The following is a 21904-nucleotide window of genomic DNA, read 5'->3' as shown; positions in this document are numbered from 1 at the left end:
CCAGAAGTATAGTCACAAAGATTGTCGCAATACTATGCAAGGTCCCAACAACTCAGAACTGCTTAAATTTTTTGTAGTGAAGGCTGGTAGAGTAGTGATCATTTTATAATCCTGGAAAGTGGATAAAGAAGTATCTTTTTTAATTAAAACATCTTTTTGTTTATTACTATATCCTCCAATCACTTGTAGGCTAATTTGTGTGTATGTGTGTGTTGTATGTGTGTATAAGAGCAAGAGACTTGCATTTGTAAACCAAAGCAAATGTTAAAATGCATTTACAACCAATCAAATAAATATGTTTTTTTGGTGTGTGGTAGTAGGTGGGGACACACTTGGTGGTCCTCAGACTTTCTCCTGGCTGTGCTCAAGGATCACTCCTATTGGTGCTCACAGGACCATACATAGTGTAAGTATCAAACCAGGGCTGAATACAAAGCAAGTGCCTTAACCTTATTTTGTCTCTCTACCCTCACCAATACAGTTTTGAATTGATACTGAGGTGAATCCTTATAGTAGTACATATTCTCAGTTTAGAAAGAAATCAAAGGGCTAGAAAGATGTTATAGTAGATAGGGTACTTGGCTTGCATTCCGCAGACCTAGGTTAAAACACTGGCATGCAATATGATCCCCTGAGCACTGCTAGGAGTATTTCTGATTGCAGAGCCAGGAGCAACCTCTGAGCATCACCAGGTGAGGCTTGAAAACAAAATCGAGAGAAAAACTACAATGAAATTGATCAAGTTTCTTTAAGATTACATCAATCAATAGTTATCACAGAATTTAAAAAATCATATTCCATGAATATCTTATGAATGAATGACCAATTATAGTTCTGACGTTGTGTCTCCAAGCCTGTTTTAGTAGGCAAGTATTTCCAGCCTGATTACTAACTACATACATATGCAACCAGAATAAAGTTTATTGAATTTTAGAAAGATACACTAATCTTTCTACTCTGCATCACAAATTGTGGACATTGAATCACAAAATTAAAAAAAAATACCATGTCAACATCACTCTGAGTTAATAACAAAAAAATCATTTTATCATTTAAGTCACTGTCACTGTCACTGTCATCCCGTTGCTCAATCAATTTGCTCAAGCAGGCACCACTAACGTCTCTCATCGAGAGACTTATTGTTACTGTTTTTAAAACATATCCAATATGCACAGGTATCTTGCCAGGCTCTGCCGTGCGGAATTCATACTTTTGGTAGCTTGCCGGGCTCTCTGAGAGGGGTGGAGGAATCAAACACGGGTTGGCCACGTGAAAGGTGAAAGCCCAACTGCTGTGCTATCGCCCCAGTCCATCATTTAAGTATTTCCGTAAATCTTAAAAAAATTATCAATTTTTATAATTTCACACATTTCCCCCATCAACAGGCTTACTGCCACCATTCTCTCTAAAATATTGTTTAATCATTTTTTAAAAATATGAAATGTTTTTGAACATTTCATATTCAAAAATGTGTTCAGTAATAATCACGATCACAATCATGAAATCCCGTTAACTGTCAATTTCTCAAGTGGGCTCAGTAACCTCTCCATTCGTCCTTTCCTGAGATTTTAGAAGTCTCTCTCAACTTGGCCCTCCCAAGGATGTTGCACTGGGGCCTCTTTCAGTTTCAGGGGAATGAGATCCAGCTTGTTAGTGGATTTAGCATATGAATACACCATGGGAAGCTTGCAAGACTGTCCCATGTGGGCAGGAAACTCTCAGAAGCTCACCAGTTTCTCCCAGAGGGAGCAGTAGGCTACAAGATATTGGGTTCAGTAATAATATCAAAAATAATTACAGTGTGCATGTCTCATATTTTGTAAGTAAAATATTGAAGGGGGAAATATAAAGTGCAAAATATGGCTTTCAACCCCAAAATGGCCCAGTTCCTTGGAACATGTAAAGGTCAAATTATAATGACATGCCAATATATTTTGCGAAGCATACAAAGATACTGCATTAGGAGAAGCTAATTTGCATTATAAAACTGTGACAAGAACAGAGGTAGCACAAAAATCAATATATTCATGTGTTAGGTATTGCAATAAATAATATATAGATGAATAGCTGGGTGAATTTAGTCAATTTTGGTATAAATTAAAGTTTGACTAATATCCTATATTATTGGCTAAAAGCAAGAATGCACAGAAAAATACATAAAATTTAAAACCTTTTGAAATAATTTTTGTTCTTACTCACTTTAAAAATAGCAATTGGAAAGATGTTTTTTTTACATGGAGATGATAGTTGCAAATCTACAAATTGGCTAGTTTTTGCATAACATGGGCATAATTGGGTTATATGCATAATAAGAATTCACTCAGCATGTACTTCACACTTCATCATGTTCCTCAACTATTACTCTGTCTCAAGGAACCAGCTTATTTTCAAACCACATTTCACAAACAAGGAAACTGAGGCATGAAATGCTTATCAAGCACAGGGAACAAATAAAATGAGGCAGATATCAAATTTTAATTCTTAGATACTGGAAGTCAGATTGTAGACTGCTCAGATTTTACTTTCCAAAATTTTAATTCCTTGGGTCATGTGTCTATATGTGAAATTATTGATAATCATAGACTAAGAGATTTACTCTTAGGGTGATTTTCCCAATTATTTAGAGTTGCAAGAATGCAAAAAACATATAAAGTTCAGATATAAACCTAAAACAGTGAATTTTGTTTTGTGGAGTCATGGTCTCCTTGTTTTTATCCATGACAAATTGGAAACTCTGGCCGATCATAAACATCATCATCATCATCATTATCCCATTGATTGTTGAATTTCTTGAGTGGTCTCAGTAATGTCTCCATTCATCCTAGCCCTGAGATTTTAGATGCCTCTCTTTACTCGTCCTTCCCAACAGTGTTGCATTGGAGGCTCTTTCAGGGTCAGGGGAATGAGACCCAGCATTGTTACTGGTTTGGGAATATGAATACACCATAGGGAGTTTGCGGGACTCTCCCATATGGGCAGGAAACTCTTGGTAGCTTGCCAGGTTCTCCCAGAAAGTCAATTTAAATTGATATGCTTTTATAACAATTTCCCATTGTATACTCCTATAAATATTTATATATTAATTTTAATTAAAAAAATTGGGGCCCAGCAGAAATCTGTGCTTCTTGGTGAAGAGCCATGGGAAGGTCTTTGGGAAGACACAGAGGATCCCCAGACCCATACAGGTTCTGGGGACCCCAAAATCTAGCGGGAGGCTCTTCAGGTACAAAGTCCAGTGAGACTGCGTGGAATCCCAGTCCCAAATCCCAGTCCTTGGAGATGAAGGATCTCCCCAAATTTAAAGTATTCCCAAAGCGAAGAAGTCAGATTATGGAGGCGTCAGGACTCTGAGTCTTTGGGGATCTCTAATTCCAGAGCATTGGAAAAGAAAAGGATCTTGAGAGCTTGTTTGGAGGTTCTAGCAGGGGAGCACAGCTACCCATATGCCCTCGACCGAAGATTGGTCCATCTCTATTTGGGAAAGTCCGTCCTCTTCAATCTAGCACGCAGCTTCAGCAGGGACGCACATGGAGCAGTGAGGAAGGAAGGGGCCACCCGCCTAGCCAGCCAGATCAGCTGAATCAACCCTGGCTATCAATGGGGTGACAGATGTCGCAGCCAGATCGCCCTCATATCCTCACAGAGAGTCTCTTGCCCGCATGCCTGGCTGTCTTCCCCGGGGCCCCTCGGAGGGGATGGGCTCCAACTTCCCTCCCTGCCCTGAGCTGAGCTCCTGGCGGCCGAAGACCACCAGAACCTATCCACAGCAATGGTCAAGGCCCCTCTCCACAGCTTTGGACAGGCCTCATGCATGAAGGTACTGGCAGAGAAACCCAGGTGTGTGCAATCCCATCAACAGCCAACATCCAGAGACTTAAAAGCAAGCTCCGAGAAAATATCTTACAACCTACCTTTTCCTCTCGGAGAAACTTCCAAGCTACTGAGAGTTTCCTGCCCACATGGGACAGCCTCGCATGCTTCCCATGGTGTATTTATATGCCAAAGCCAGTAACCAGCTGAATCTCATTCCCCTGACCCTGAAAGAGCCTCCAATGTGGCATTGTTGGGAAGGCCAAGAAGAGAGAGGCTTCTAAAATCTCAGGGATAGGATGAATGGAGACATTACTGAGACTGCTCAAAGATCAACGGGATGAAGTGATTGTGATCGTGATCGTGAAAAAGAAACTGGGGACTCTTTCATCTCCCAGGATAGGGATGAAGGACTCCTAAGGCCAGCCTGAGCAGAGAGGGTGCACTGATTGGTCGGTGGGCAGGACTCCTCGGGGTGGTAGGCTGAGATTGGCCCTCTGGTGGCTTGGGCCCAAAGTCAGACACTAGGCGAGCTGTGCTGAGTGGGCAGGCAGGCAACTCTTCGGCTTGGGTGCGATGCAAAAAGGTTTGGGAGCCACTCTGCTCAGTCTTGGGGAATGACCACTGCAGCTGCTCTATCACCAGGATCTGGGCCAGGCGGGGCCACTCCTCCCTCTTGAACTTGAGGCAGTCATACAGCAGGCTTCTCCTGTCTATGGGACAGTGGCTGGAGATTTGGCTGACATCATCAGCTCATAGAGCACATCCCCGTAGGCATAGACACAGGACAGCAAGCAGCACAGGTTTGGGTCCTGCATTCGAATCACCACAGCCAGTAACCCTAGCACAGATCCTGAATGCTGTTGCAAGGGCCAGGCCTGGCGCCATCGCATCTTCGCCAAGGCCAGGCCGAAATCACCAATCTTCACCATGAGTCCCTTATGGAGGAAAATATTGCTGGACTTGAGATCTTGGGGGATGATGCTATTGTTCTGGAGGTAGTTCGTGCTCTGGGCAGTCTGCCTGGCCACATCAATGAACTGCACCAGGTCGAAGCGTGTGTTTGCTGCTTAAAGATGGGAGTACAGGCTGGAGCCTTCACACCAACTGTGTGATGATGGCAAATCCCGGTTGGGTCATGAAGTCCATGAACTGCAAGGTGTTGATGGGTAAAATTTTCCTGAGCACCTGCATCTGGTTCTTGACGACCCGGGCCTGCTCTGCTGTGGGTTGAGCGACCTTGAGCACCTTCGCGGCCACATCACCATGCTATGGTCTGCCGATCACAGTGCTGTCCTCTTCAGCAGCTGCACCTCACTGGGCGGCACCTCTCAGTCATAGCCCGTTTCTGATACCCCAGATTTTTCACTGTCATCTTTTCATCAGCCAAGGACTTCTGCTTCCACTGCTCTGATGGGGACTTGGCATGTGGAGACTTCCTCCTCCTAGAGGACACATAGTTTAGGCTGGGGCTCATCTGGGAGGATCCATCACTACCACCTCTACCACCACTAACATCAGTGCTGCAATTCTGGGTAGTGAATGAGACTGGTGTCCCTGGGGGCTGTGCTGCTGACCATATGGACATAGCAGGTGGATGTGGGTCGGATGGGCTGGTGGGGGCCTTGAGGATCTAGTGACTGGGATCCTGAGGAGTTAGTAGCTCATTCAGGGGGCAATTTCAGAATTCTCATGGGGCCTGGAGACTCCTTATTAAATATTCCTAAATGTTATTGCCAAACCTTATACCAAAATACAAGTTTATTGTCAATGGAGAGATTTGAATCCAAAGATGTCACATGATTCATTTCAAAAGCCTCAAGTACATTACAACTGCTTTGAGTAAAATCTAGATAGCTTTTGGAGAGAAAAATACAGTCACACAAAAGGCAATTTAAAAGGATGTGGGTTGTGGAGAGAAAAGATTGCATCCACGATGCTTGCATTACATATAGTGTAATAATTTTATTTCGCCTCTGCTATCTCTTTAAATATGATATGGTTTCATTTTCTAGGATCTGAACACTCGCTGCAATATGGCACCATAGTTGACTCTGTCCCTGAACATTGAAAATATATTGGAATTAAAAAAATTATCAATATGCCTATAAGCAGAGAATATTTTTCTAAGTATATCCTTGCATTGATGGATATGAACAATATGTCACAACCACAAAATTTCATAGATTTGCATGTTGGAATATATGTGTATTTTATATATTATTTCTGATTGAAACATGATGCATAACAATTATCCTTTGGAGTTTTTAACCTATTATTAGAATTCTTTAACAAAATAATAGTAATGTTGTTGCTGCTGACAGATGCTACTTGGGCTGATTTAAGCATATGTAGAGAGAAAGAAATCAGATAACTGGCAAGAATTCCAGTGGAGTCTCCTTAACAACGACTTGCTCTATTTTATGCTTAAGGAGTTTATACTCTAATCCTCAGTAAGCTTGAATTGTTAGCCATTTTAAGAGGTAAGAACAGATGTAGTATTTACTACTAAAAACCTGTTTGTTTAATGTTTCAGCAGTCTAAGTTTGAATTATTTAGTTTCTGGAGAACTTAATTAAAGAAACTTATTTCTCACGTGATGAGCTACATCCCCTCTCTGCTTTGTTCCTATGAGGTGGTGTTCATTATAACGTGAAATCATCATGATAGGGTTGTGTGAAGAACAGTTTCAGGACAAACCAGTGATCTAATCATACCCATCCTTCACCTCTGACAATGGAATCTTCTCTCAGTTAATTTGATTGATAGCAAGAAATTATTGTCAAAATAAACAAAAGTCAGCCTACCAGTCCTTCATGTTTATTCAATCCCAGCCCAGCAAGCTAGGAGAGCATCTCGCCTGCATAGCAGAACCTGACAAGCTCCCCGTGGCATATTTGATGTGCTGAAAACAGTGACAAGAAGTCTCACGATGGAGACATTACTGGTGTCTGCTTGAGCAAATTGATGAGCAATGGGATGACAGTGACAATGCTATGTTATCTTCTTTTGTTGCTCCATTCACTTTTCTCCATTCCTTTCATAATTCTGAGGCCAACTAAGAGAAATGCTGTGAACAAGTGAGAAGGTAGATGGGTTCAACTGCGTCAAACATGGTTTGCAGGTTCAACACTTAGCGGTGCCAACTTGTACTTCTCAGTTACATTATATTCCACATATGAGTGCAATCTTTCTATGACTGTCTCTTTCTGACTCATTTCACTCAACATGATACTTTCCATGTTGATCCACTTGTATGCAAATTTCATGACTTCATGTTTCCTGACAGCTACATAGTTTTCCATTGTGTAAATATACCAGAGTTTCTTTAGCCAATCATCTGTTTTCGGGCACTCTGGTTTTTTCCATATTGTGGCTATTGTGAACAGAGCGGCAATGAACATGGAAATGCAGATTCATCTCTACTATACCTTTTTGCCTCTCCAGGATATATTCCCAGGAGTGGTATTGCTGGGTCAAATGGGAGCTCAATTTCTAACATTTTGAGAATCGTCCATATTGTTTTCCAAAAGGGCTGAACCAGTCGGCATTCCCACCCGCAATGAAGGAGAGTCCCTTTCTCCCCACATCCACGCCAACACCGGTTGCTTTTGTTTTTTGGGATGTGGGCCAGTCTCTGTGGTGTGAGGTGATATCTCATTGTTGTTTTGATCTGCATCTCCCTGATGATTAGTGATGTGGAACATTTTCTCATGTGCCTCTTAGCCGTTCGGATTTTTTCTTTGGAAAAGTTTCTGTTCATTTCATCAGCCCACCACCCACCCATTCACTGTCTTATAAATTCTACTTTCAGATTTGGATGAAATATAAAAAAAAAATCTTTCTCCCTCTTTCATGCTCTCTCTTTCCTTCTTTCAGGCATTCCTATTATGCAAATAGTATTTCATTTGGTGCATGCCATAATTCATGTAGGTGTTTATCAAACTGTTTTCCTCTTTAATTTTTTTTCTCATAAGATATAGCTTCATAGTTTGTTTTTGAAATCTCAGATTCTTCAGTATTTTTATTTAGTTATGCATCTGATGTTCTCTACTGTATTTTTAGTGCTGTTCATTGTGTTATTCAGTTCCTGAAGTTTTGTAATTATCATATGCCTTAGTTTATTGGATTTTCGGGGGGAGTGGGTATTTTTCTTGTAGACCTTTGTTGGGGATGGCATATTTGATAAAATATTTGCCTTCTCCTGATTTTATTTTTTGTAGGTGAAAGACTTTGATGTTCAGATGAATGCTGGGGTGCCAGCTGGGAGGGTGTGCCCATTTTAGTTGCAGAGTTCGTGGGAACTCTCAATGGTGTTGATGACACTGGTGCCTGATGTCGGTACCTATGATGCAAGCCACAAAGTCAAGTTTGGAGCTTGAGCATAACAATGGAGCAATGGTCCAACTTCTGGAGTGCTAGCTAACACACGGCAGTGATGCAGGATGAGATATGAGCATACAACCAACAGCCATGAAGCGAGCATCTGTAACATATTCACACATGGAGCTGAGAAGCTCTGGGGGTCTAGGATTATGGCTATGACATTAGAGTGTTGACTATAGTACTTGAACTCCAAGGGTGTATGAGGCTGCCAGTGGCAAATTCTGGAATGTGCTGAACACATCACAGTGGCCTCAAAAGCAATATGTGGAATGCATTCAGACACAGAATTGCCTTTTGAGGTGGAAGGTGAAAAATGGGCCCACAGCACTCTTTGCTCTGAAGCTGAGACAAAGGGACCTCTGGTGGCTCTTGTGCCTGGGTACTGTTAGAACTGTCCTGGATGGAAAATTAGAGCATGACAATACCTGCTATCCTGGGGTGTTCACAAAGGTTATGGCTGTCAGTGAGCTCTCTGCCTGAAAAAGGCTGCCACTGTCCTACAGGGCAGACCTCTGGGGTCTGGACTAACAAAGACTGTGTGTTTTTTATGCTGTGGAAACTGGTTGGAGTCGTCAGTTTCAGAAGCTGTTGATGCTCTCAGTGGCAAAAGAAGCTGAGGTCTTTCACAGAACAGACCACTGGGAGCCAACAGCAGCTGATAGTGTTAGACTCTCCTTTGTTCGGTGTCAGCTCCAGACATCTGTGTAAAGTCTATTTCACTATCAATCTTTTCAATGTGGTTTTCCTTTCTTTCTTTCTACCTCTTGATTTTGCTGAAGGTTCTTAATTGGACTCTCGAGTCCCCTCAGCGCAATTTTTATATGTGGCTAGCTATCTAATTGTTTTATTCTCAGAGTGGGGAGGTGATTACAAAGACTGATATCTCGTACTTTGTCACTTTGCTGACATTCCAAAGATAGATTTTTTAATTCCATTTTTAATAACTTCTAGGAACAAATATCAATAATATGTGGGTACTTTATTCTTATGTTAAAATACTGAGTTTTTATACTTAACTGAAGTACTTCTAGGTTTTATTAAAATCATCTTGTTCCCAGTGTTATATTTTCTAATGAGAACAAAAAGATTGCCTGTAAATTTCTTAGAAATATCCCTCATATATCTTTGCCAATTCTGTTTCCTCTGCCTGAAAAAAAAAAAATCTTCCTCTTCCTGAACACACACTCGAGCGCACGCGCACACAAACACACACACACACACACACACACACATAAACACACCCCATAGTTAAGAATAGCCAATCTTTGACACTTTCAGCTCCTACATTAATTATTAAAAATTTGCCTCAGCCAAATTATCATCTCTGTCCTAGTTTACTGCTGTACTCTTGTTTCAAGTTTCAACACATAAAGTTTTACAAATTAATCCTATACTGCCCTTCATGCATTTCATAAAATTTTTGTATCATAGTACTTATATATTTCCTTTTTCTTCTGAGAACGACTCATTTCTGTATACTGATTGTCTAACATGTACCTAGAAATAATTTAATTGAATAAATTCGTAGACATAAGTGATTGCTGCTTCAATAATCTGCTGCCATAGTTTCTGCAACTCATTAACTCATTTAGTAAATAATGCTCAAGTTCTTGTGGTCTGAAAAATATAGGGCGTGGGAATATGTGAAACTAACTTACAATATAAAATGTGGTATATTTTCTAAAGTATTTGTTTGCTAGCTCTGTTTATGATGACCTCTATAAATGGAAAAAAGAGAGAATGAGATATTCAATGCTGTAATTTGGACCAAAAAAAAGCCATATGAATCCTCTTAATAAAAGAAATTTCTATTGTAAGTTATAGTGGTCAAAAAAGTATTTCTTTTACATTTTTTCCTATTTTAGTTATGGCATTGATTGCACTGAAATAGCTAGAGTTCTGTTCCTAAATAAAGAGGGTGTATCCCTATGGTTTAAGTCACACTTTTGATGAAACAGTTCCCAATTAACCAGGGACACTTGAATCCTAATTTTATGCCTTGATGTGTTGGCAGTTTTCCAAGATTTGAATAGATAGTGAGCTCATTAAATTTGAAGATGATGCCGTCTTCAAAACAGTTGATAAAATGTTTGAAAAATACAGGACCTTAAACATACCAAAATGATGTAGTTACAAATATGTCACTGTATTTCACTACATAATCATTGATTACATAATCATTGATATGAGTAATCCCGATGTTACAGAATAGTCTTACAATATGCTTAAAATTTCTCAGTACAAATGGTATATTAATTTTATCAGTGTTCTTACTAAAACCTAGAAAAATTAATTGTCTGGTAATTTAAATGTCTGGTAAGCTTACAGATATATTAAATGTCTGATTCTGTAAGCTCAGTGTCATAAAAATTAATAATTTCTGGGTTAATTTTATAAAATCATGTTGTTATAGTTCTGCATTTCTAAGTATTTGCTAACTAGTGTTATGATTATATCTAATAGCTAACTGAATATCAAAATTCAAGGCCAGTGAGAGAGTACAAAGGGTGAGATCTTTTCCTGTTATGTAACCAACCCAGGTTTGATATCCAGCAGTGTCACAAACAGTTCTCTGAGCACTATCATGAAAGATCCCTAATCACAGAGCTAGGAGTGAACATTGGATATGACTTAACACTCCTCACTGCAAATATGAAAATTTGTCTGACTAATCTTCCATTATTTGATTGAACCCTGGTCAGATGCATGCCAGGGAAGCACCTTACTCACTGTATTATCTCTCCACTCCCACATAGACTTGCTTAAATCTGCTATCATTATGTAATAATTCTCTCTATATATTGTATATGTCTAGATATCTAGATATTTGCGTCTGTGCGACACATCATCATAAGGGAAAATATATGTCTCTCGGAGAGCCTGGCAAGCTACTGAGAGTATCCCACCAGCATGGAAGAGCCTGGCAAGCTCCCCATGGCGTATTTGATATGACAAATACAGTAACAATAACAGTCTCATTTCCCTGACCCTGAAAAGAGCCTCCAAATTGTTGAGAAAGATGAATAAGGAGAGGCTGCTAAAACCTCAGGGCTGGGATGAATAGAGATGTTACTGACACTCACTTGAGTAAATCAATGAACAATGGGATGATAGTGATACAGTGAATTTCTTATAATATTTAAATTCTAATTTTATTTCCTATTTCAATATATTCATCATATCCTTGTATACACTAGCTTATTTGCTTCCTATCTCTGCCCTTGCTGATACTTTCTTCTTAGTATTGCCTATACATGTGCAGATATTAAGTGCAGTATTACTTTTTTAAAATTCATTTAATGTTGGGACTGGAGCGATAGCACAACGGGTAGGGCATTTGCCTTGCACGCAGCTGACCTGGGTTCCATCCCTGGCATCCCATATGGTCCCCCAAGCACCGCCAGGAGTAATTCCTGAGTGCAAAGCCAGGAATAATCCCTGAGCATCACTGGGTGTGACCCAAAAAGCAAAAAAAAAAAAATCATTTAATGTTTACCTATTTCCATATTATCTGTTTCTTTTTTTTTTGCTTTTTATTTTATTTTCTTTGCTTTTTGGGTCACACCTGGTGATGCACAGGGGTTACTCCTGGCTCTGCACTCAGGAAATACCCCTGGCAGTGCTCAGGGGACCATATGGGATGCTGCGAATGGAACCCGGGTTGGCCATGTGCAAGGCAAACGCCCTACCTGCTGTGCTATCGCTCCAGCCCTATTTCCATATTATCTGTTTCTAACAATTCCCATTGGTGCACTTATTATTTTGAAAATTGAACTATTTATACATCAGTATATTCATTGTTTTGTTGTATTTGGGGGCTGTACTTGGTGGTGCTTCGGACTCATTTCTGACTCTGTGCTCAGAAATATCTCTGTGCTCAGAAATATATCAAGGGTAGAGCACTCAGAGGAGTGTAAGGGGCATGGCCAATCACAAGGCAAATGTCTTATCCGCTATATCTCTTAACCCCCTGAATTATTCAGTAATCATATGTAACGAAATTTATTCTTAGTCTTTTCTGTATTTTTTTCTTTTTTGTCTTTCTCTAAATCATATTGCATCTGGCATTTAGATATGCTCTTCATGAATTCATAACTGCAGGAATAATTTGCTTGATTTTGATATTTGTAGTGGTTGTACTCTGTCATTTTTTTTAGTTCATAATGTCAAGTTTTGTTTCTGTCCATTAAAAGAGTCATATATTAAACTATCCAGACTTTCTCCTCTTTTCTCAATGATTTCAACACCTGTTCTACATTTTCACTCTGTTTTATTTCTTGCAGTTTATGGCTTTATGGCATGATTCAATCACTGCACAGTTCCTCAACCTCTTTATTCTAATAACTTAATTTCTTCCACTCATAAGAAAAACCATATCATACTGCAAATTCATAAACAATGTGACCTTATAATTTATATGAAAGTCTCTACAAATTGATCAGAAAATAACTGCATTAATAAAATAATTTTGAAGATATTTGTTAAAAGAATGTCTTGTTAAGGATATTGAATTTTGTTCAAAGGAAGCTTGGGTTTCACAATCAGGGAAACTAGAGTAGGAAAGAAATTTAATGAGAGAGAAAATAACAGTTTGGAATAAGTGAGACTTTAAAATTTTCTTCAGATGAGTTTTGAATCCTTCCCAACTTGACAGTTAATAAATGCAAGCTTACTACTTTTTTAATGTGTAACTGAGTTCTACACATGATCATTGGGCATTTTGTATTATTTATGAGATAATTTGGCATTTATTAGTGAGCAAAGCAACACTACCTACCACCTTGCCATTAACATTATTTATCTGAATTCTCTTTGAAGTCTATATCATGATACATCTTGTCTTTTATATAGTGTGTATCATTTTAGAAGTTGCTGTGTTCAATAGAATATTAAAACCAGAAAAACTGCCATTTTCTAGCATAAGCAATATATTTGTAGGGGATATTTCCCACTCAGTGGTTGCAAGTATATTCCTAGATTCATGAACAATGTTTGAACATCTTTTTTTGTTGTTGTTGTTGGTGCCGAAACCCGGGAACGAACCAATGTTTGAACATCTTTGATGTTTCCAAGCATATGGGAAACTAATGAAAGTTTTGTTAATATTTTATAGTTTTAATTACTAGTATGATTATGTTAATAGTATTAAGCGTAATGTTTTTATACTTAAAATTATAAGTGTACTTTGAATTTTACCTATTTGAATTATCAATATATTGTGTTGCACCTTTATAATGAGTATTAGATTATTCATTTCAAACATTGTCTCTTTTATGTTGTTTTTTTTCTTCTACCTTTACCTTTCTTACTTATGATTTTTTTTTTAAATGTGTGTGGCCTTGAGCATGGCTGTGGCTGGATTCTGGATGTTTTTGGCTTCCAGGGCTCTGCTTGGGGCAGGGAGGGAAACTCAAACAACACCCCTCCAAGGGGCCCCGTTGAGGACAGTCTGGTGCAGGGGCATGAGATTCTGCGTTGCTCTCTTCCAGGAGCTTTGTTTAATAACCTCTGCATCTTGGCCGTTGATTGGATTACATAGCACCATGGGCAGTTTGTGGGTGTGACTGTGAAGCTACTGGAAAATGGGGGATCTGAGTGGAGGAGGCCAGTCCTGGTCCCAGCTGGTTTGGAGATCTAAGCCTCAGGCCCCGCATACTTGGGTTTCTCTGCTGGTTCCTTCATGCATAAGGCTTATCTGAACATGTGTAGAGTGGCCTGAGATCTCCAAGCCTGCTCGAACCAGAACTGGTCCTCTTTTACCCATATCCCCCATTTTCCAGTAGCTTTGCAATCACACCCACAAACTAGTCCACTGATATACCTAAAGTAGCACACATGTGCTTGGTTTTAACATATTTGTTTCTATTCTCTTATACATATTCTCCAACCCTATTGGAGAGCCTGGCAAGCTACCAAGAGTATCCTGCCCACATAGCAGAGTCTTACAAGCTCCCTGTGGCATATTTTATATGCCAAATACAGAAACAATAACAGGTCTCATTCTCCTGAAAGAGAAAGAGCCTCAAATATGGCACCATTTGGAAGGATGCATAAGGAGAGACTGATAAAATCTCAGGGCTGAGACGAATGGAGAGGTTACTGGCACCCACTCAAGCAAATTGATGAACAACAGAATGACAGTGATACAGTGATATGGGTGGCATGGCATATCATCAGCATTTAAAAATTCTCTTCTCTATTAAACTTAATTAGGAAATGAGTTTTGCGTTATAATTTTTCGGTTTTATTTGATCTCAAATTTCCCCAAACTGACCACTTTTAGTACCTACCATAACTTTAAAAAATATGGAAAGCAAAATATCAATCATTATAGAAAAAATAATAATAGGTTTAGAAAAAAATTAAAGGTTTCACTTTACTGTTAAGAAAGCAGGGGCCAAAGAGATAGTACGGTAGATAAATACTGTAGATAAGTACAGCTTCTTTGCATGAAGACAACCTGCCCACTTCATATGGCCCTCCAAGTGCCAGCAGGAATAATCCAGAACACAGGGCCAGGAGAAAGCCCTGAGCAAAGCAGGTGCAGCTCAATACAAACAATTTTTTTAATTAAAAAATAAAGCTGTTATAATTTTCAGACTATACCTAGCTATTAAAATGTAGACACATAATACACATGAAAATTTAAACTTTATTCCACTTATCAAAATGGAATGCCAATACTTTATTTTGTAGACACGTTTTTTATTTATGGAGACACAAATATGGGCGACATTCAAATTTGAAGGTCATCTTGAGTACATTAAGAATAAAAAGAAAGATACAAACCATCCAGGTTGAGGGTAATAAATCTAGCCTCCAACCTTTCCAAAGCCTGGTTTTTCCATATTTGGTATGCTAATGACTAATCAAATCACAATCAGTATGCATTTCAAACCACAATGCAAATACAGAGCTTCATTTGGTAATGTAAATACCTGATAATAATTATGGAAATTTCCTTGGGTGAAGGGCAGCAAATATTAGTACAACTAATATAGTAAGTATTTTATAACTCTTTTAGTCACTTGAAGCTTGACAAAAATATCTAAGGAATTTATCACCTACTGTCTTATTACTATTATATTTTTGCCTGTAAACATCATTTACCATTACTGAGTCCATTGAATTTGACATAGACCTTTATGGTTTAGTCATTTTGTGTGTGTGTGTGTTTGTGTGTGTGTGTGTGTGTTTGGTTTTGCTTTTTGGGTCACACCGGTCATGCACAGGGGTTGCTTCTGCCTTTGCACTCAGAAATTACTCTTGGCAGTACTTGGGGGACCACATGGTTTTGCTGCGTGCAAGGCAAATGCCCTACCTGTTGTGTTATCACTCCAGACCCAGTCATACATTTAAGATACTGTATCACTAGATGACTCATTTTGCCCTGTTTTTTCCCTTCTCTCTAGATCATCAATATGATTATTGGGATACTGGGAACTCTCTTATAAATAATAATGAGTTTATAGCAAAGTAAGAATTGAATATTACTGTTGCATTATCTTCATCATCACCATCATTATCACTATCATCATTGTCACACTGTCTCACTGTCGTCCTGTTGTTTCATGGATTTGCTCAAGCGGGCACCAGTAACATCTCCATTGTGAGGCTTGTTACTGTTTTTGGCATATCGAATACAACACGGATAGCTTGCCAGGCTCTGCTGTGTGGGCAGGACACTCTCGGTAGCTTGCCGGGCTCTCCGAGAGGGATGGAGGAATTGAACTCGGGTGGCGGCATGCAAGGCAAATGCCCTACCTGCTGTGCTATTGCTCCAGTGCTTAGGTTTTATTTTTAAAAGTAAGAGATTTATTCATTTTGCAGCACTGTCCAATAAAGCAAGCTTATCTCTGAAGGAGTCAAACCCAGATGTTAACAAGGCAGTGCCTTATCTTGTAAAAGTCATTTTGCAATGCCTTCCATGAAGAATTAAGATACGCAAAATTATTTTATCAATCACTGTATCACTGTCTCAGTGTCATCCCCCTGTTGTTCATCAATTTTCATAGTTCAAAAATTTCAATATTTCAGATTTCAAATAAAAAGCTAGAAAAGTAGTATAATGAGCTGAGCACATGATTTGCTTGAGAAGTCTGGGTAATATCCTCAACACCACCTAGTTCCCTTCCACTGCTAGGAGTGATGCCACCTTATCTTTAGCACAGAGCTGGGAGTAGCCCAGTTCCGGTGGGCATGGCCTCCCCAAACCTACACCAGTGCTGGAAAGATTAACTCAAGGATTAAGGTTCTTGCCTTGTACATGGCTGAGCCAAATTCAATCCCTGGCACCACATCTCGTTTTCTGACCACTGCCAGGAATCATCTCAGAGTAAAGAGCTAGTAATACGTCTGGGACCCAACTGAATATGCACCTCCAAAAGTTAAAAACTGACATCAAATCAGAATTTTTCAAACTATGAAACAGTACTCTGCATTGAAGAGTTGACTTTATTATTTCAAGTAATCTTCATATATAGTATAAATTAACCATTTGCCAGATAAGGAAACTGAATGAAAAAGCACAAAGTTACTTTGGTTATTTGTCTTAATGGGAAAGCTCTCAAATTATTTTATTCATTTTTAGTTAGAAACTATACAGGTTTCTTTTAGGACGATATTGAACTTTGCTAAAAAGCAAAGTACAGATATTAGAGAATATATAATGTATGATGTTAAGATATCCTGTAATCAACCTATCTATAGCAAAAATTGTTTTCAGTTCACTTTAAAAATTGTCTATACACATCTTCTACTTAAGTTTTTCTGTTTCTTCATAGTAAAAATCAAGATTAACTCTACTATATGCACACATTTAAAGATATTTATCCCTTGTTGACAATCATTAAAATTTTCTCATTTGTGTATTTGTGTCTTTTTGTGTCTGTAGTGAGGCTCTTTTCAGTGTCTAACTACTAATAAAAGCCTTATATTAAGTTTTTTTGTATACCTTGTTCACTTACTGTAAACTTGATTTTTGTTACATTTACAAATATACTATGTATTAGTGAATAATGCTGTGCATGTCGTCTTATTATGTGCTTTGCTGCAATTTCTGATATATTAGTAATTATTAACTAAACTTAAGTAGCATATCTGAGGAATCAATATCATAGTTCTAGAAGTTATTTTGAAAAAGTGCCTTCATAACCAAATTTAGTTAAATTAGTCAATTTATGTGTATGTTACTGATCACTAAATTAGGTAAACTATATAATTATTTAGAGTTTAAAGAAAAATTTTAAGTCCTTCATGGGAGGAAGATGAAAGGCCATGAGAAGATTTATCAACTCTCTGATGCTCTGATGACTCCATTAGGTAAGTTCCTGCTTCTTTTTAGTGGGGAAGGGAGGCATTGGGCCATATCCAATGATGCTCAGGGGGATTTTGTACTCAGGGTCACTCCTGATGGTGCTCAAGGGAACATTTGGTGTTGGGGGTCAGAAATCTCCTTAACTTCAGGACAATTTCTCTGTCCTAAAGGCATCTCATCTCCCTGTTGGATAATTGAATCCTGATCTCCTAAGTGACAGGCAGGGAAGTTTACCCCTTTACCAACAAGGTGGAGGATGCTTCCTTATTAACTATTTTTAAAGGTATTTTATGCCAAAATCTGCATAATGAAAAATAATATAGAGAAATGCAAGTTTGCATGTCCTTTAGTGGTAAATGAGATTTTTGCCATCCTAAGATTAATATCATATGCATTGAATCATTCTGTTAAGATGTGAGGCAAACATGTACAGGTTCTGGATATACAGTTTATTGTATTCTTGTTTTCTTGGACACAGAGAAATATAGATATGATATATGTTTTCTTATAATACAATAGGTTCTCATAAACTTAATAACATTTTCCAGTAAAAGACATAATTTAAATCATTGATTTTTTTCCTTATGACATAGATTAGATACAGGTATCAGTGTTTCAGATTTAAATGGTGACATCTTCTTTAGTCCGTTTGTTCAATTTCTCTAAAATTTAAAAGTAGAAATGTAGCCATTTTAGTCTCTGTTTCTACTCATACCAAGGAGAACGTTAGATGGTCATTTAGAAAGTAGTGTGCCAAACAGAAAAAGAAATAAGGAGGACTTTGCAGAGTTACAATTACATGATAAAGCATAAAAGAAACAAAAAATTACTGGAGTTTATCATACCTAACTCAGAGTGGTTAATGGGGGCTATCAGTTTCTAATAGATTTTACAGCATTGGTTCAGTTGCCTCAAATTTAACCTTTTGAATTATTTAGCCTTCTTTGTTAAATATATCCACATTTATAATCATATATGCTGGTTTCTCACCCACACTTTGAAAGGACAAATAACAAGAATGTCATAGGAATGGTTGTGATGAAACATTAGGTATATTTATTTCATTTCAATAAACTGACTCTAATGGATAGTTTGGTCATATGGCACATAAACTTCATGACAGTAATTCACATGTCCATAATAAAAGAACTAACACATCCCAGATGCCAGAAACAGAGTGAAGTTTTCTGTGTAAGTGTGTAATCATTACATAGATGTAGATATTTATTCCCCAGGAAGTATTTACTTACTTCATCAGGATTTTTATTGTACTGCCTGCAAATTTACTAGGGTGAAGCTCTGTGCTTAAAAAAAAATGTGCCCAAGCGACATAAGGTATAAATAAGTGTTTAACTGTGAGTGTTCTTTTTATGAAGGTGTTGAATCTTGTTAAACTAAGACTGAGTCATATGCATCTGATTATTACTAAATTACATAAATTTCAATATCCTAGCATTCTATTTTTTTAATCTCACTATGAATTAAAAAAACAAAAAAGGATAAATGCCTTGGTAATATTTGTTTGGATCTTTGCTTTTTGCTTTTCACCTGTTTTTCACAGTATCAAACATTAGGTCAGAATGTAGACATTTTAGATATGAGTTTCTTCTCCCTGCTGGTTAGCATCTGGTATGTTTTTGCAAGGTTACAACCCACAAAATCCACTTCAATAAAAACTTCTCAGTTATTAAATCTTCCAGATTGTGGACTACTTAGTTTTTTAGATAGGTAGGACCCTCTAACATAAGGACAAGCTGACTTACTCTGTAGGAACCAGTCCAAGTAGGAATGTGTCATAACCAAAAATTCTGGAATGGGGCGGGGATCTAGTTTGTTGTAAAAAGTGAGAAGGAAGGAACTGGGTATCGTTTGCACAAAAAATACTCTTTTTCCCTCAATTATCTCTTGCTCTTTTTTAAAAAATTGAATAGCCATGAGATACATTTACAAAACTTTCATGATTGCATTTCAGTCATAAATAATTGAACACCCATGTCTCCACCACTGTACATTTTCACCAGTGTCCCCAATTTCCCTCCCGCCACCTCCACCTGAACCCATCCCCTCGTGAACCATCAGGCTTACAGTTTTTATGAAAATCAGAGACAAAGGACAACATAAAAAAATTTTATAATTAGACAACTGGATTCTGCCTCTAACAAGCTGTACAACCTGGAACAAATCTTTATGTGTCAAAAACATTTAGCAACACAGGGAATGTATATAGGTGAATGTATAAAACTAGTAAGAACAGAGTTTACTAGTTTATATTGCTACTTATTTTTTCAAAGGTACAAAAGCACTACTTTCATACTACAGTAGAGAATGGCTATGGTAATAACTTGGCTAGAAAATAACTAAAATTTGCACCAGGAAATACATTTAATGATGAGTGCAATTGCTTAGTCTTTTTTTTTTTTTTTAAAGAAAAAGCTCTTGAAATATTTCCTAGGAGGTCATTTTGTTAGGCCCAGAGATAACAAACAAGTTACTTGAAATATTGATGAAATTATGTTTCATAAGAATTAAATATTCAAGTGTTATTAGATTAATTGATTACAAGAGAGTGTTTCTTTGAACTGATGTCAAAACTCAGTTTTGCTACTTGGAATGAATATCAAGACTTATTACTAGTGTTATAAATTTTGGTCTCCTGGTTATGGTAATTTCTATTTGCTTCCTTCACATAAAATTACTATTTTTCACTTTTAATTGATTATTTTGAATCTAAGTGTACTTCTGAGAAATATACTTAGATTATGAAAATGTCTATTTTTCCCCTCAAATTTCACTGTCTTTTATTTAATTTATTTATATATTTGGGGGGTCACACCCAGCGATGCACAGGGATTGTTCCTGGCTCATGCACTCAGGATTTACTTCTGGTGGTGCTTGGGGGACCATGTGGGATGCTGAGAATTGAGCCTGGGTTGGCCACGTGCATGGCAAATGCCCTACTTGCTGTGCTATTGCTCCAGCCCCCCCAAATGTTTTTCTTTTTTTTTCTTTTGGGCCACAGGCAGCAATACTCAGGGCTTACTCCTGGCTCTGCATTCAGAAATCACTCCTGGTGGTGCTTGGGGGACCATATGGGATGCCTGAGATCGAACCCAGGTCGGTCACATGCAAGGCAAACACCCTAGCTGCTGTGCTATCACTCTGGCCCTCACTACCTCTTTTAGTATTGATCAGTGTTCTTTTCTTAAAGAAATTTTAAAAATGCTGAAAAAGAAAAAAAAAAAGAATGTGATGGAGAAGGAAGAAGAGGAGGAGGAAGATGGAAGGAAGGAAGGAAGGAAGGAAGGAAGGAAGGAAGGAAGGAAGGAAGGAAGGAAGGAAGGAAGGAAGGAAGGAAGGAAAAATGTTTTTGTTTGTTTGTTTGCTTTTTGGGTCACACCCGGTGATGCTCAGGGGTTACTCCTAGCTCTTGAAATCAGGAATTACTCCTGGCGGTGCTCAGGGGATCATATGGGATGCAGGGAATCGAACCTGGGTCAGCCGTGTGCAAGGCAAACACCCTACCCGCTGTGCTATCACTCCAGCCTTGGAAAAATGTTTTTATGGCAATTATTATCTCCATTTCTTCTATATGAAAAATATGGGTTCATGTTTAATGAAAAATTATTTATTCTCCTTTATCCACTTACTTAATTTTAGTACTATTTATATGAATATGAATAACATTATAGAACATGCATATCCTTCAAATATCATTATTTACTTTAATGGATATTACCTGATCTTACTAATATTGTGATTATATTAAGGGTATCTAAGATGAACAGATTATCCTGGATTTTCTGAACTCGTACTAAAGGATTTTAGGCAGTCTTCCTTGTTTTCGACTCTTAATCTCCTAGAGGCAAATATTTAGAACTTGTGATTTGCTTATTTGGTCTGTATTTTGCATATAAAAAGATATTTTTCCTCTGTCTAGCTCTAAGGGCTAATGAATGTGCTATAAGTGTCCTGACTTAATTTCAAGGAAACTGTAAATTTCTGCAGGGCAATAAGCAGTTGGATTTAATTCTGACACTACTTGAGTGAGAGATGCAGTGGGCAGGATATGGAGACAAAAGTAGTTTCATGGCCTCCCTAGGAGAGTCATATTGCTAAAATCTCACAAGTTCACCAAGCTGGAAACATTATAAATCCTGTTTTTTAAGCTCTTAAGGATGCTTCATTGGCTAGCTTAACTGATGAACTCATTTGCCTTTTGCAGTTCTACTGAACCTCTATCCTGCACTCCCTTCTTGAAGGCTAAGGGGTGGGACTATAAATTCTAATCTTCTAATCATCAATGTGGTTTGCCTGACAACCATTCCCCAGTCTCAGGTGTTTTTTCCAAAAGCTACTTCCTGAGAATAATCAGGAAAGCTTCTAAAATTCTCA

General features: G+C 38.1%; 1 pseudogene; it reads right to left on the bottom strand.

The window, feature by feature from the left end:
* Positions 1 to 4197: 4197 nt before the first annotated feature.
* Positions 4198 to 21904, bottom strand: part of LOC101555376 (serine/threonine-protein kinase A-Raf-like) — a 33860-nt pseudogene continuing 16153 nt past the window's right edge.

This window comes from Sorex araneus, chromosome 2 (genome assembly GCF_027595985.1).
Source record: "Sorex araneus isolate mSorAra2 chromosome 2, mSorAra2.pri, whole genome shotgun sequence".
In the NCBI taxonomy this organism is placed as follows: Eukaryota; Metazoa; Chordata; class Mammalia; order Eulipotyphla; family Soricidae; genus Sorex; species Sorex araneus.
The sequence above is the reverse complement of the archived record's forward strand: the minus strand, read 5'-3'. Positions and strand labels throughout refer to the sequence as shown.